Source organism: Mobula hypostoma, chromosome 16 (genome assembly GCF_963921235.1).
Source record: "Mobula hypostoma chromosome 16, sMobHyp1.1, whole genome shotgun sequence".
Taxonomy (NCBI): Eukaryota; Metazoa; Chordata; class Chondrichthyes; order Myliobatiformes; family Myliobatidae; genus Mobula; species Mobula hypostoma.
The window spans coordinates 2,758,602-2,777,028 of NC_086112.1; the positions used below are offsets into that span (position 1 = coordinate 2,758,602).

At 39.2% G+C, this 18,427-nt stretch overlaps 1 protein-coding gene across 4 annotated transcripts in view; it reads left to right on the forward strand.

Moving 5' to 3' along the window:
* The window catches only part of kiaa0825 (KIAA0825 ortholog), a 309,600-nt gene that overhangs the window by 151,534 nt on the left and 139,639 nt on the right, over positions 1–18,427 (forward strand). The gene's annotated exons all lie outside the window — the stretch shown is intronic.

The following is an 18,427-nucleotide window of genomic DNA, read 5'->3' on the forward strand; positions in this document are numbered from 1 at the left end:
TCAAAATGTGCTAACCACAATGCTACCATTATGTTTTCTAAAAAGTGTCAAAAGAAGTTTTCACATAAGATTAACTGTTAGAGCTAATGGCTGGGATTTTTGCTGCTGGTTGGGGGAGCTGAACTTCTGCATTGGTATGTATCTGTATGTAAGGCTTCTCTACTTTAAATCTCTGCCAGCATGTAAGCCACTGGAGTTGGGATGCTGTGGGCCAGCAATGCAGGCTTCCCCACATCCAGTAAAAGGGTGTGATGGGATATGGACTGATTGTGGGTGGTGGGCCTGTACCAGCAAGATATGCCCCATTGAAACAGGTCTGTTTATTTTTGGTAAGTACTGTGTGTTACTGTCATCATATTCTCTGTCATAAAAAATACAAAAAACAGTGACAAATTCCTATTTTAGTTTTATATAGCAATAAATTTTGAATGTTACAGGTAGTGATATTGAGTAAAAATACCCTGTTCAAAGAATTAAACACCCGGGGCATATGAAAATTAAAAAAAAGTGAATATGTACTGAATTGATTCAGTCTTGCTTATCTACAGTACCAGTTAAACCATACAGGCACGGACTCTTCGTGACATAAAAGAAAACTGTCACAGATTGCATTTCTGTATGTTGACCTACTTGACATAAACCCGTCACGTAAACTTCTGATCATTCCTTTCACTCCTTATCCAATATCTTGTTCATTTTCGAAGGTGGAATTTTTGTACTTATTAAATCATTGTAATAAGCTGCAGGCTATAAAAGTAAATTACGTTTTCTCTCTTTTTCTCATGATTGAAGTACTAGTTTTTTTAAAGGATATCAATGATATAGAAACAAATGTGTTTCATAGATTTTTCAAAGTGCTCTTCACATATTGAAAGAAGTTAATAAAGTTGGTCAGAATTAAAAATTGATTATCGCATTATTATGATATATCAAAGTGGTGACAAAATTATCCAGCTGATGTGCAAATTATTTTCATGCATTATAGGCAAGTATTCCTGAAATGAATAACTGCCCCTCTGAAAATTGTTCATGATTGACACAATATAATCTGCATAACAAAACAACTGCCATTTGTATAGCTGCCTTAATGTACCAAAAGATCCTAGAAGAGTTAAATTGTTGCTAAGCCCCATCAGGAGTTCGTAAGGAAAGTGACTTAACAACTTAGTAAATGTGGCAGGGAAACTCAAAGGAAAGAGACTTTTAGAAGATAAGGTCCAAATAGATTAGATTTCCATGTTCTTATTAAAATGGAAATCAAATTGTATTTACTGGATAGATTGTAGAGCTATAAATAAATGTTTGTCTTTTGACTTTTTTGTATACAGCATGAAACTTGTAGCAATAATAGCAGTTTTGTAATTGTAAGTGTGCTTTGTACTTGTTTAGGTCAATTTATAGCCGTTGCATTCAGAATATTGAATTGTCAGATAAAAAAGTAAATAGATTTCCTATCTTTTGCCAAATTTTACAGGAATCACACAGGTCAAGTTGAAAACTGATTTAAACTTGACGTATTTGTGTGTTAAATGACAATTACATTTGTTAGTGAGTGTTAACTGTAACTTTTTTATTGTACAAAACTGTACAATAAAATTTTACAATGCTTTTGTGACATCGGGGTGGAATCAGTTCTATTATTTTGATGTCTATCTATCCCAACATGTATGACCTTTGCATTTTGATAATTTATGTGTCCATCTCCTTGCTTTTAAATTAACTAGATTGCAATATTCCCCCCACTAGGGGGTATCAAAACCTTTTGCAGCAGAAACAGAAGAATAACAAGTTTTCTTGAAAACAATTTTTTGTAGACACTTCATGCCGCCAGATGTCGCAAAGCTATTATTTGAGGAATGCTGATACAAAGATTGTATACATATGCAAAGTATACTTTGTTGTTTCTGTATAAAAAATGCAAAGGTCTTAACAGGTCATTGAGCTGCCCAGCAATTAGAAAATGTTTGGACATAGACCAGTTTGATAAAAAGTCCAAGTAACTACAGCTGCGACCTCCTTCTGTCATTGTATCACCTGCAATAGAATTTTAGTTTGGTTTATAGTTTCATGTGTATTTTTTCAAGACACTTAAATGTTTAGTAATTAATGTTTAAATGCAAATTTTAACTGTTAAACAGCATAATCAATTTGAATAAACTCTTCTTGGGCTTCCACCTGGGTGCAGGTATCAATTATAACTGTTGTTTCGATGACAGACTCTATCATCTTCATCAAAGTTTGTCATCGAAACGTCAGTTATAATTGATACCTGCACCCAGCTGGAAGCCTGAGAAGAGGTTATTTGTCCTGTACGCCAGGAAAGCACCAAATGCTTTTGCAGCATAACCAATATCTCTCATGATCCTTATAGCATTTCATAACATAAATGATTATCCAAGTAACAAGATAGTATTCAGTGTATTAACGTGATTTGTTTCTCAAATATCCAGTTAATAGCAGATTGCCAGAAATACCAGAGTGTCAGGGGGCAGAAGTGAGTGTCATTGCTATTACTAAAGACAAGGTGAAGCTGAAAGGTCTGGCCCAGATGGAGTACTCCCCAAGATTCTGTAAGAGGTCACTGAAGAGATTGTGGGGACATGAGTAATGATCTTTCAAGAATCACGAGATTCTGGAATGGTTCTAAAGGACTGGAACATTGCAAATGTCACTCCATTCTTTAAGAAAGGAAATCATAGGCCAGTTACACTGACTTCAGTGTTTGAAAGATGTAGGAGTCCATTATTAAGGATGAGTTTTTGGGGAAGGATGACAGCAGAGCAGGAAAGGCGCAAGTTTCTGGGAAAAATGAGGAAAGTGCAGGATAGATGTATTCGAAAAACAAAGAAATACTCAAATGGCAAAATAGTACAACCATGTCTGACAAGGGAAATCAAAGCAAATGTAAAAGCAAACAGAGGGAAGACAACAAAGCAGAAATTAGGAGAAGACGGAGGATTGAAAAGCTTTTAAAAACCAACAGAAAACATCTAAAGGAGTCATTTGGAGGGAACAGATGAAATATGAATGCAAGCTAGCAAACAATATCAAAGTGAGTAGTAAAAGCTTTTACAAGTATGTAAGAAATAAAAGGGAGTTTAGAGTGGATATTGGACTGCAAGAAAATGAGGCCAGAGAAACAATAATTGGGACAATGAGATGGCATATGAACTAACTGAGTATTTTGCATCAGTCTTAACTGTGGAAGACACGAGCAGTGAGCCAGATGTTGAAGGGTATGAAGGAGGGTAAGTGAATGTAGTTACTATTACAAGGGAGAAGGTGTTCAAAAAGATGAAAGACCTAAGGGTACATAAGTCAGCTGGGCCAGATGAACTGCACCCTAGGGTTCTGAAAGGGGTAGTGTTAGAGATTGTGATGGCATTAGAAATGATCTTTCAAAAATTATAGGACTCTGGCATGGTGCCAGAGGACTGGAAAATTGCAAATGTCACTCCACTCTTTAAGAAAGGAGGAAGGCAGCAGAAAGGAAATTATAGACCAGTTAGCCTGACCTCAGTGGTTGGGAAGATGTTGGAGTCAAATTTAAGGATGAGGTTATGGAGTACTTGGTGACACAGGACAACTCAGGACAAAGTCAGCATGGTTTCCTTAAGGGAAAATCTTGTCTGAAGAACCTGTTAGAATTCTTTCAGGAGATTACAAGTAGGATAGATAAAGGGGATGCAGTGGATGTTGTATATTTGGACTTTCAGAAGGCCTTTGACAAGATTCCACACATGAGGCTGTTTATCAAGTTAAGAGCCCATGGTGCTACGGGAAAGTTACTGACATAGTTCGACCATTGAGTGGGAATAAAAGTATCCTTTTCTGGTTGGCTGCCAGTGAGTAGTGGTGTTCTGCAGGGGTTGGTGTTGGGACAACTTCTTTTTATGCTGTATATCAATATCATTGATGGAATAGATGGCTTTGTTGCTAAGTTTGCAGATGATATGAAGATTGGTGAAGGGGCAGGTAGTGTTGAGGAAATAGGTAGGCTGCAGAAGGACTTAGACAGATTAGAAGAATGGGCAGGAAGGTGGTAAATGAAATACAATGTTGGAAAATGCACGGCTATGCAATTCGGTAGAAATAAATTTGAAGGCTATTTTCTAAACAGGGAGAAAATCCAAAAATATGAGATGCAAAGGGACTTGGGAGTCCTTGTGCAGAACACCGTAAAGGTTAACCTGCAGGTAACGTTGGTGGTTAGGAAGACAAATGCAATGTTAGCATTCATTTGAAGAGGTTTAGAATACAAGAGCAGGGATGTGATGCTGAGGCTTTATAGGCACTGGTGAGGCCCCACCTTGAGTATTGTGAGCAGTTTTGGGCTCCTTATCTAAGAAAAGTTGTGCTGACATTAGGGAGGGTTCAGAGGAAGTTCACAAGGATGCTTCCAGGAATGAAATGGTTATCATATGAGGAACATTTGATAGCTCTGGTTCTGTACTCACTGGAATGTTTGATAGCTCTAGGTCTGTACTCACTCAAATCCTGATTGAGAAGTTGCAGAACTTGGGCTTCTGTAGCTCTTTCTGCAATTGGATCCTCGACTTCCAAACCGGAAGTGTGTGGATTGGTGATAACATACCCTCCTCGCTGACGATCAACCTCAGGGGTGTGTGCTTAGCCCACTGCTCTGCTCTCTCTATACCCATGACTGTGTGGCTAGGCATAGCTCAAATGCCATCTACAAATTTGCTGATGATACAACCATTGTTGGTAGAATCTCAGGTGGTGACAAGAGGATGTACAGGAGTGAGATCTGCCAACTAGTGGAGCGGTGCCGCAACAAGAACCTGGCACTCAACGTCAGTAAGACGAAAGAGCTGATTGTGGACTTCAGGAAGGGTAAGACGAAGTAACACATACCAATCCTCATAGAGGGATCACAAGTGGAAAGAGTGAGCAGTTTTAAATTCCTGGGTGTCTAGATCTCTGAGGATCTAACCTGGTCCCAACATATCGATGTAGTTATAAAGAAGGCAAGCCAGCAGCTATACTTCATCAGGAGTTTGAAGCAATTTGGCATGTCAACAAATACACTTAAAAACTTCCATAGATGTACCGTGGAGAGTGTTCTGACAGGCTGCATCACTGCCTGGTATGGGGGAGCTACTGCACAGGATCGAAAGAAGCTGCAGAGGGTTGTAAATCTAGTCGGCTCCATCTCACACACTCAGCGATTCAGAAACAGCTTCTTCCCCTCTGCCATCTGATTCCTAAATGGACATTGAACCCTTGGACAAAAACAACAGGAATTCTGCAGATGCTGGAAATTCAAGCAACATACATCAAAGTTGCTGGTGAACGCAGCAGGCCAAGCAGCATCTATAGGAAGAGGCGCAGTCGACGTTTCAGGCCGAGACCCTTCGTCAGGACTAACTGAAGGAAGAGTGAGTAAGAACCCTTGGACACTACCTCACTTTTTTAAATATACAGTATTTCTGTTTTTTGCACAATTTTTAATCTACTCAATGTATGTATACTTAATTGATGTATTTTTTATTATTATTTTATTTTATTTTATTTCTTCTATATTGTGTATTGTATTGAACTACTACTACCAAGTTAACAAATTTCATGTCACACGCAGGTGATAATAAACCTGATTCTGATTCTGAATTTAGAAGGATGAGGGGGGGATCTCATTGAAATTTTTCGAATTTTGAAAGGCGGAGACAGAATGTATGTAGAAAGGATGTTTCCCATGTTGGGGGAGTCTAGGATAAGAAGACACAGCCTCAGGATATAGGCGTATCCATTTAAAACAGAGATGTGGAGAAATTTCTTTAGCCAGATGGTGGTGAATATGTGGACTTTGTTACCACAGGGCAGCTGTGGAGGCCAGGTCGTTGGGTGTATTGAAGGCAGAGTTCGATAGGCTCTTGATTGGACATGGCATCAAAGGTTACGGGGGTGGGCCGGGAAATGGGGCTGAGGAGGGTAAAAAAGGATCAGACATGATTAAATGGCCTAATTCTGCTCCTGTGTCTTATGGTCTAATGACAAAATAGGCCAAGTCAGCATGGTTTCCTGAAGGGAAAATCTTGCCTGACAAATCTGTTGGAATTCTTTAAGGAAATAACAGGCAGGATCGACAAACCATAGTCAGTGGATGTTGTTTATTTGGATTTTCAGAAGGCCTTTGACAAGATGCCACATATGAAGCTGCTTAACAAGATATGATCCGAGGGTATTATAGGAAAAGTACTAGCATGGATAGAAGATTGGCTGGCTGGTGGGGGGCAAAGAGTGGGAATAAAGGGATTCTTTTCTGTTGGCTGCCAGTGACAGGGATCTGCGTTAGGGCACTTTTTTCATGTTATATGTTAATAACTTGGGTGAACAAATTGATGGCTTCGTGGCCAAGTTTGTGGATGATACAAAGATAGGTGGGGGGGCAGAAAGTGTTGAGGAAGCAGGGTGTCTACAGAATGGCTTCTGGGGAAATGGGTAAAGAAGTGGCAGATGGAATATAGAATAGAGAAGTGCACGGTCAGGCGCTTTGGTAGAAGAAATAAGGGTGTGGACTTTTTTCTAAATGGGGAGAAAATTAGAATATCAGAGGTTAAAAGAGACTTGGGGGTCCTTGTGCAGGATTCCCTAAACGTTAACTTGCAGGTTGAGTTGGTGATAAGGAAAGTAAATTTAATATTAGCATTCATTTCAAGAGGACTAGAATACAAAAACAAGGATGTAATGTTTATGCTTTATAAGGCATTGATCAGAATCAGGTTTAATATCACCAGTATATCACGAAATGTGTTGTCTTTGCGACAGCGGTACAATGTAGTGCAAACTAACAGAAAAAATGTGAATAACAGTAAGTATATATATATTAAATGGTTAAATTAAGTAATGCAAAGATAGAAATAAAAAAAAGTCGTGAGGTAGTGTTCAAGGGTTCAATTTCCATTCAGAAATCAGATGACAGAGGGGAAGAAACTGTTCCTGAATCATTGAGTGTGTGCCTTCAGGCTTCTGTACCTCCTTCCTGATTGTAGCAAATAGAACAAGGCATGACCTGGATGATGGGGGTCCTTAATGATGGATACCGCCTTTTTGAGTCATCGCTTCTTGAAGATGTCCTGGATACTACGGAGACTAGTGCTCATGATGGAGCTGACTAAGTTTACAACTCTCTGCAGCTTATTTTGATCCTGTGTGAGTGCTCTCCCCATAGCCCCTCCCTGTCCCATACAAGATGGTGATGCATCCCGTTAAAATGCTCTCCATGGTACATCTGTAGAAATATACAAGTGTCTTTGATAACATACCAAATCTATTCAAAACTCCTAATGAAATTAGGAGTTGCCTTCTTTCTAGCTGTATTGATATGTTGGGTCCATGATAGATCCTCAGAGATATTGACACCCAGGAGCTTGAAATTTCTCACCCTTTCCCCTTCTGAACCCTTTTCTTAACCTTTCTAAAGTCCACAACAGTTCTTTGGTCTTACTGGTGTTGAGTGCATGGTTGTTGCTGTGACACCACTCAACTAGCTAATATACCGCACTCCTGTATGCCCTCTCATCACCATCTGAAATTCTGCCAGTAATAGTTGTGTCATCAGCAAATTTATGGATGGTATTTGAGCTGTGCCTAGCCACACAGTCATGGGTATAGAGAGAGTAGAGCAGTGGGTTAAGCACACACCCCTGAGGTGTGCCAATGTTGACTGTCAGCGAGGTGGGGATGTTATATCTGATCTGCACGGATTGTGGTCTTCTGATTAAAAAATCGAGGATCCATTGCAGAGGGAGATACAGAGGGCCGGGTTCTGGAGATTTTTGATCAGAACTGTAGGAATGATTACACTTGGAGTATTGTGAGCAGTTTTAGGCCTCTTATCTAAGATAGGATGCTCAGTATTGGAGAGGGTCAAAAGGGGGTTCACAAGAATTATCATAGGAATGAAAGGGTTACTATATAAGGAGCGTCTGATTGCTCTGGGCCTGGAGTTCAGAAGAATCGGGGGAATCTCATTGAAACCTATCGAATATTGAAAGGCTTAGATAGAGTGGATGTGGGGAGGATGTTTCCTATATTGCAGGGATGGACGGGGACCAGAGGGCACAGCCTCGGAACTCAGGGATATCTACTTAGAACAGAGATGATGAAAATTTTCTTTACCCAGAATGTGGTAAATCTGTGGGATTCATTGCTATAGACAGTTGTGTAGACCAAGTCATTGGGTATATTTAAAGAGAAGGTTAATAGTTTCTTGATTAGTCAGGGTACCAAAGGTTGCAGGGAGAAGGCAGGAGAATGGGGTTGAGAGGAATAATAAATCATCCACAGTGAAACGGCAGAGCGGAATCGATGGGCCAAGTGGCCTAATTCTGTTCCTATAATTTATGGATTTTGGCTTATTTCAACAAATTTGCAGTAATTTATATTAGTGTGTTCCTTCATGTTGATATCAGAACAGAAATGTCATAACACAGAATATATTACTCTGATCTCATTTACTTTCAAGTGAAGTAATCCAGAAAATGCCTTGAAACATTCTTTGTTAGTAAATTATCACCTGCTGATTTTACACTTGTAGCTCCCTAATTCACCACTCTTTCATTTACTTTGTCTTTGTTCTTTCCATCCATGTTATACCTCTCACACCCACCATTTTAAATGATATCAGTAACTGCAATTTAAATGTCTATTCTTTGTCTACTTCATTTCCTTCCCTTGATGAAGTATTAAACTTGCAATCTTTCCTTCCTAAAATACTCAATTCAACAACATAATGTAAATTGTTGTTTGGATTTCACAAACTGATTAATATATTTTTCTAAAATAGTATAAAGAATGTAACCTGCCTTTGGATTGGACATCATTTTAAACAATGGTAAATGAAATTGGTTTCATTTTAATATGTATGCTTATGCTGAATTTAATAGTCAGAATTTTGTTTTAATCCTGCCCTCTCAAAACCTTTTGGACTTGCTTTTTAAATAAGTTTAGAAATGTCACTCCATGTACTGGGGACACTCAGCTAAAATCAGCTAAAATGGCTATTAAATTGCAGCATTTGAAAGAACACATAATTTAAAAACCTGTATGCAAAACAAAAACAGAGGTAAATTTTGATTTATTGAGGTCAAAATGTTTTGTTTTGAGCTAACGTGCCCGAATCTGTGAATTGAAGCTTTTTTTTTCATTCTGATGCTGTCACTATGTAAACAGTAGTTAAAAATATCTTTTTCTTTAGTTTGGTCAAACTGCAGTTTGATGAGGGAGCTGAAAAATATTTGCAATCATTGTGAGAATGCTGAAATTTTACTGTATATTCAGAATTGTAAGACTTGTTTTGGTTAGAAAGTTTGGTTACCTTAAAGATAGATAAGACTGATCGCTTAATCAAATTTAATATCTCCTCACCAGTGATGAACATCTTTAATGCACTTCCAGTGTACTGAAATGAAGTGTACATTTAAATCCTTGTCCAAGACCTTCAACAAACTTCTCTATAAATTGAAAAGTTCCTGACTTTTTCATTTTATCTGTCTTTGCAGACTCTGACTATAGAATGTATTACAGGTTTCCCCAGCTATCCGAAGGTAGAGCGTTCCTATGAAACGGTTCGTAAGCCGGAATGTCGTAAAGTGAAGAAGCAATTACCATTTATTTATATGGGAAAATTTTTGAGCGTTTCCAGACCCAAAAAAACTGACAAAATCATGCCAAATAACACATAAAACCTAAAATAACAGTAACATATATTAAAAGCAGGAATGATATGATAAATACACAACCTATATAAAGTAGAAATACTTTTCTGCAGCACTGTCTAGCGCAGCGAAAATCTCACGGCAGCACTCTTGGCAGAAACATGGCACAAGCGCTCTCGGCAGAAACACTCTCTCCAGTAACCTTTAACCTATGAAGCTGCCAAATCATACCAAATAACATATAAAAATACACAGCCTATATAAAGTAGAAATAATGTATGTACAGTGTAGTTTCACTTACCGGAATCGGGAAGACTCCAATAAATTGGCAGTTTCGTCACAGTTAAACATTTGCTTATACGAATAACCACCTTCTGAAATTATTTTCTTCAGTTCTGCTGGGAACTTTTCGGCAGCTTCAGTATCAGCTGAAGCACTCTCTCTGGTAAACATTAAACCATGAAGCTGTCCTCGCCTCAGAAACCGATCAAACCACCCATGACTACCTTTAAATTCCACTTTCGCAACACTTTCATCACCATCGTCCAGTTTTTTCTGTTTCAGCTTATTAAAGGACTGACTGATTTCTCCCTGAGTATAAGTAAACTTAACGGAACACCACGCTTTGTACACCCATCTATCCACTCAAGCAATAGACTTTCGATTTTATCCATTATTGGATGCCGGTCAAGTTTCTGCTATGAGCAGAACCAACAGTAACATCGGCAGCGTTCAAAATTCTTTCTCTCAGCATATAAATAATGCGAATGGTGGATGCAGGCAAGTTCAACGCCCGGACAATGTCCTTACTTCGTTCACCATGATCGAAACGCTTAATTATGTCTAGTTTTACGCTAAATGTAACACCCTTACGAGCTTTTTTAGGCTTTTCCAATACCTCAGAACTCATCTTGCTAACGGATGCACAAAATAAATCGAGATAAAGCATGTGTTTAAGCAATGGTGGCTAGAACACAGTTCTGCGGGAGGCGCTTGCCTGTTCGGGCGCGCGCTGCCTTTTTTTGTAACAGTGAAAAGACCTTCTATTAGCGAAAACCGGTAACTAATGTAGGTCTTTCGTAATAGTGAGGTGTTGTAAAGCAAACATTCACAAAATGGGGGCCACCTGTACCTTGCAACATACACATTTCCATCAAATATTATATAGATATATGCTGCAGTTATCATCAATGGAAATTATTATGAGCGGACATTAAAAATCTAAAAATATTCTTCATATACAAGTTTGATTTCCATTATCTGCTTCTAATAAATGTATCATTTGTAAAGGATTTCAACAACAAAATTAGATTAGAGAACCTTGGGTTGATCTCCTTGGAATAAATAAGTTTGAACGGACATTTGATAGATGTGTACAAAATCTTGACTGCTTTAGAGCAAATAGGGAGAAGATATTTTCATTAGTGGATGGCACAAGGATGAGGGGACAGAGACACTAAATGATAGGTCAAAGGTACAAGGCTCAATGGCTCTTCACATGGCTTTAGACCACCTGGACAACACAAACACCTATGTCAGGATGCTGTTTGCTGACTATAGGTTAGCATTTAATACCATCATTCTCACAATCGTGATTGAGAATTTGCAGAACATGGCCCTCTGTACCTCCCTCTACAATTGAATCCTGGATTTCCTAACTGGAAGACCACAATCTGTGCGGATTGGTGGTAACATATCCTCCCCGCTGATGATCAACACTGGTGCACCTCAGGGGTGTGTGCTTAGCTCACTGCTCTACTCAATATACCCATGACTGTGTGGCTGGGTATAGCTCAAATACCATCTATAAATTTTCTGATGATGATACAACCATTGTTGGTAGAATCTCAGGTGGTGACGAGAGGGTGTACAGGAGTGAGATATGCCTACTAGTGGAGTAGCAGCAACAACCTGGCACTCAACGTCAGTAAGATGAAAGAGCTGATTGTGGACTTCAGGAAGGGTAAGACGAAGGAACGCATACCCATCCTGAGAGGGATCAGAAGTGGAGAGAGTGAGCAGCTTCAAGATCCTGGATGTCAAGATCTCTGAGAATCTAACCTGGTCCCAACATATCAATGTAGTTATAAAGAAGGCAAGACAGCAGCTATACTTTATTAGGAGTTTGAAGAGATTTGGTATGTCAACAAATGCACTCAAAAACTTCTATAGTTGTACCGTGGAGAGCATTCTGACAGGCTGCATCACTGTCTAGTGTGGAGGGGCTACTGCACAGGATCGAAAGAAGCTGCAGAGGGTTGTAAATCTAGTCAGCTCCATCTTGGGTGCTAGCCTACAAAGTACCCAGGACATCTTCAAGGAGCGGAGTCTCGGAAGGGCAGCATGTCTACTATTAAGGACCTCCAGCACCCAGGGCATGCCCTTTTCTCATTGTTACCATCAGGTAGGAGGAACAGAAGCCTGAAGGCACACACTCAGCGATTCAGGAACAGCTTCTTCCCCTCCGCCATCCGATTCCTAAATGGACATTGAAGCTTTGGATACTACCTCACTTTTTTAATATATAGTATTTCTGTTTTTTGTACAATTTTTAATCTCTTCAATATATACACACTGTAATTGATTTAGTTATATATTTATTATTATTACTTTGCTTTTCTTTCTTCTATATTATGTATTACATTGAACTGTTGTTGCTAAGTTAACAAATTACAGGTCACGTGCTGGTGATGATAAACCTGATTCTGATTGTGAGTGCAGAGAGCTGAGGGTATCAGAAATTCAATACAGGCAAAGCTGATGGAAACAGCTGATTACAGCCTCTCAGAAGGAAACTAGATGGGCCTTGGTGTGAAAATAATGAGTTCCCCCTCTTGGGGGAAAGATCAAGGGAATGGGAGTAACTGGATTACCGCGTGTAGATTATGCAGGCTAAATGGCCTTGTTCTATGCCATACTAATTCCATTTCTACTATCCATTACTGTGAGCAGACACACACTAACTTAATCCTTAGAGCAGGAGTTCTCAACCTTTTTATACCATGGACAAATGCAATTAGGCAAGGGATCCATGGGTCCCAGATTGGGAACGTATGCAATAGAGAAAGAAAGACATTTAGTCGAGCATCGAAGATCAGGTGTCTTTCTTCTATCCACCCTGAAATTGAGCACACCACCAAACCAATCTTCCTGTTCTAAAGACAGGGCCCCTGATATTGTGCAATGACACACCAATTTCCTGTTCTAATGACAGTGTCACTGATATTGTACAATGACACACCAATCTTCCTGTTCTAATGACAGGGTCACTGATATTGTACAGTGACACACCAATCTTCCAGTTCTAATGACAGTGTCACTGATATTGTACAGTGACACACCAATCTTCCAGTTCTAATGACAGTGTCACTGATATTGTGCAATGACACACCAATCTTCCAGTTCCAATGACAGGGTCACTGATATTGTACAGTGACACACCAATCTTCCTGTTCTAATGACAGGGTCACTGATATTGTACAGTGACACACCAATCTTCCTGTTCCAATGACAGTGTCACTGATATCAGACAATGACACACCAATCTTCCTGTTCTAATGACAGTGTCACTGATATTGTGCAATGACACACCAATCTTCCATTCTAATGACAGTGTCACTGATATTGTACAGTGACACACCAATCTTCCTGTTCTAATGACAGGGTCACTGATATCAGACAATGACACACCAATCTTCCTGTTCTAATGACAGGGTCACTGATATTGTACAGTGACACACCAATCTTCCTGTTCTAATGACAGTGTCACTGATATTGTACAGTGACACACCAATCTTCCTGTTCTAATGACAGTGTCACTGATATTGTACAGTGACACACCAATCTTCCTGTTCTAATGACAGTGTCACTGATATTGTACAGTGACACACCAATCTTCCTGTTCTAATGACAGGGTCACTGATATTGTGCAATGACACACCAATCTTCCAGTTCTAATGACAGTGTCACTGATATTGTACAGTGACACACCAATCTTCCAGTTCCAATGACAGTGTCACTGATATTGTACAGTGACACACCAATCTTCCAGTTCCAATGACAGGGTCACTGATATTGTACAGTGACACACCAATCTTCCTGTTCTAATGACAGGGTCACTGATATTGTACAGTGACACACCAATCTTCCAGTTCTAATGACAGTGTCACTGATATTGTACAGTGACACACCAATCTTCCTGTTCTAATGACAGTGTCACTGATATTGTGCAATGACACACCAATCTTCCTGTTCTAATGACAGGGTCACTGATATTGTACAGTGACACACCAATCTTCCTGTTCTAAAGACAGTGTCACTGATATTGTGCAATGACACACCAATCTTCCTGTTCTAATGACAGGGTCACTGATATCAGACAATGACACACCAATCTTCCTGTTCTAATGACAGGGTCACTGATATTGGACAGTGACACACCAATCTTCCTGTTCTAATGACAGTGTCACTGATATTGTACAGTGACACACCAATCTTCCTGTTCCAATGACAGTGTCACTGATATTGTACAGTGACACACCAATCTTCCATTCTAATGACAGTGTCACTGATATTGTACAGTGACACACCAATCTTCCTGTTCCAATGACAGTGTCACTGATATTGTACAGTGACACACCAATCTTCCATTCTAATGACAGTGTCACTGATATTGTACAGTGACACACCAATCTTCCTGTTCTAATGACAGGGTCACTGATATTGTGCAATGACACACCAATCTTCCTGTTCTAATGACAGGGTCACTGATATTGGACAGTGACACACCAATCTTCCATTCTAATGACAGGGTCACTGATATTGTACAGTGACACACCAATCTTCCTGTTCTAATGACAGGGTCACTGATATTGTGCAATGACACACCAATCTTCCTGTTCTAATGACAGGGTCACTGATATTGTACAGTGACACAGCAATCTTCCTGTTCCAATGACAGGGTCACTGATATTGTACAGTGACACACCAATCTTCCTGTTCTAATGACAGGGTCACTAATATTGGACAGTGACACACCAATCTTCCTGTTCCAATGACAGGGTCACTAATATTGTACAGTGACACAGCAATCTTCCTGTTCTAATGACAGGGTCACTGATATTGTGCAATGACACACCAATCTTCCATTCTAATGACAGGGTCACTGATATTGTACAGTGACACACCAATCTTCCTGTTCCAATGACAGTGTCACTGATATTGTACAGTGACACACCAATCTTCCTGTTCCAATGACAGGGTCACTGATATTGGACAGTGACACACCAATCTTCCTGTTCCAATGACAGTGTCACTGATATTGTACAGTGACACACCAATCTTCCTGTTCCAATGACAGTGTCACTGATATTGTACAGTGACACACCAATCTTCCTGTTCCAATGACAGGGTCACTGATATTGTGCAATGACACACCAATCTTCCATTCTAATGACAGGGTCACTGATATTGTACAGTGACACACCAATCTTCCTGTTCTAATGACAGGGTCACTGATATTGTGCAATGACACACCAATCTTCCTGTTCCAATGACAGGGTCACTGATATTGTACAGTGACACACCAATTTCCTGTTTTAATGACAGTGTCACTAATATTGTACAGTGACACACCAATCTTCCAGTTCTAATGACAGGGTCACTGATATTGTACAGTGACACACCAATCTTCCTGTTCTAATGACAGGGTCACTGATATTGTGCAATGACACACCAATCTTCCTGTTCCAATGACAGGGTCACTGATATTGTACAGTGACACACCAATTTCCTGTTTTAATGACAGTGTCACTAATATTGTACAGTGACACACCAATCTTCCAGTTCTAATGACAGGGTCACTGATATTGTACAGTGACACACCAATCTTCCTGTTCTAATGACAGGGTCACTGATATTGTACAGTGACACACCAATCTTCCTGTTCCAATGACAGGGTCACTGATATTGTACAGTGACACACCAATCTTCCTGTTCCAATGACAGGGTCACTGATATTGTGCAATGACACACCAATTTCCTGTTTTAATGACAGTGTCACTAATATTGTACAGTGACACACCAATCTTCCAGTTCCAATGACAGTGTCACTGATATTGTACAGTGACACACCAATCTTCCTGTTCTAATGACAGTGTCACTGATATTGTACAGTGACACACCAATCTTCCTGTTCCAATGACAGGGTCACTGATATTGTACAGTGACACACCAATCTTCCTGTTCTAATGACAGTGTCACTGATATTGTACAGTGACACACCAATCTTCCTGTTCCAATGACAGGGTCACTGATATTGTACAGTGACACACCAATCTTCCTGTTCTAATGACAGTGTCACTGATATTGGACAGTGACACACCAATCTTCCTGTTCTAATGACAGGGTCACTGATATTGTACAGTGACACACCAATCTTCCATTCTAATGACAGGGTCACTGATATTGTACAGTGACACACCAATCTTCCTGTTCCAATGACAGGGTCACTGATATTGTACAGTGACACACCAATCTTCCATTCTAATGACAGGGTCACTGATATTGTACAGTGACACACCAATCTTCCTGTTCCAATGACAGGGTCACTGATATTGGACAGTGACACACCAATCTTCCTGTTCTAATGACAGGGTCACTGATATTGTACAGTGACACACCAATCTTCCAGTTCCAATGACAGGGTCACTGATATCAGACAATGACACACCAATCTTCCTGTTCTAATGACAGGGTCACTAATATTGGACAGTGACACACCAATCTTCTAGTTCTGATGACAGGGTCACTGATATCAGACAATGACACACCAATCTTCCTGTTCCAATGACAGGGTCACTGATATAGTACAGTGACACACCAATTTCCTGTTTTAATGACAGGGTCACTGATATCAGACAATGACACACCAATCTTCCTGTTCTAATGACAGGGTCACTGATATTGTACAGTGACACAGCAATCTTCCAGTTCTAATGACAGGGTCACTGATATCAGACAGTGACACACCAATCTTCCTGTTCTAATGACAGGGTCACTGATATTGTACAGTGACACACCAATCTTCCTGTTCTAATGACAGTGTCACTGATATTGGACAGTGACACACCAATCTTCCTGTTCCAATGACAGGGTCACTGATATTGTACAGTGACACACCAATTTCCTGTTCCAATGACAGGGTCACTGATATTGTACAGTGACACACCAATTTACTGTTCCAATGACAGGGTCACTGATATCAGACAATGACACACCAATCTTCTAGTTCTGATGACAGGGTCACTGACGCTGTACAATGACACACCAATTTCCTGTTCTTAACAGGGTCACTGATATTGTGCAATTGAAATTATATTTTTGTTCCTTTGTGTCTTTAAACAGTTAAATTAAAAAAAAATTTTTTTTTGTGAATTGGTTAATGTTACGCAATTCATCATTGCAATTGGTTTAACATTTATCCTCTCCTCAAAAGCTACTCACCACCTCACATTTAAACCCGCACATATGAGTGTTATGTTTTATAGTTTATTTTGAGTTTAATGTACTGTAAAGAATGTCGGATGATATACTGTATATTTTTAAACATTTCATTTACTATATACAGGTATTTTAATTTTTGCCATAATGAAATAAATCTATCTTTGTGTAGCACAAGAAGAAGATTATTAATGTTGGCAATAATAATGTTCCATTTATAGTGTCCATTGTTAGCATCAAGTAAAACAGGCTCTGCATGCTGCAAGAACATGCTCAGACCACAATTTCAAAAAAAACTGTGTCTCCAAACATAATGATATAAGTTTTTTTTCTTTCATTTCCCAGACATTTCCCTTGGCCTTTCGGTGAGATTTCCCATCAATGTGAATTTGGGAACAGTTGTGTTAGTACTAGGAACTAGATTCAGTTGGCAAAATTCGCAAAGAACCCTTGCAGCTAGTTGACAGAGCATGCTTTCATCATCGAAGTTTTCACTAAAATTAAATGCAAGGTTCAGAGGTGAAAGGCCTGTATCTTAACTCCAACACCTCCCCCATTTTTCTTCCATCTATTTTAGTATTTATTCAGAGTTGATGGTAATGAACAGATTCGTAGACAGTTGCTTCATTACTCAGCAATTACATGATATTTGTACTTCTGAAATAAAATCGAGAATTCTTTACAATATTAGCAAAAAAATGTATGATCTAGGTACTGAACTGTACTATAGCATTCATTTCTTCCAAGTCTTTTTATTTTCTGAGTTTTCTAGACACTTATTTTTCCAGTACAATATAGTCAATTCTAATTTATTGCTGAAATGCTTTGGGTGTTTTTATTTTAAAAATCCATAATCAATGACAAAAAGTGGGTGTTGGCCTAATGAAATGAAAAGAAAGCACAAAATGTCTTGAAAGCTTGAAAGATCAGTTGATTTGAAAGCTTTATCAGGGCAGAAGTAAACTAAACACATTTTATTTCAGTTTCTTTATATGAGAAAGTTAATTTCTCAAGCTACTCATTCAAGATAAGTTTTATAGGTTTTGTGACACTTCCGGCTTCCAGGTATAACCTGTGTTCAGTTCATTAAAAACTAATTTCACATTTACTACTGATATTGCATCTTTCACAGGAAGTCATATGATTTACTTATTTTTCCACAAATGAAAACCCCCATGTAACTCATCTGCAAGAAGTCAGAATGAGTTCTAGTTGGATGCCCTGAAAGTAAAAACCGACAGATTTTCATG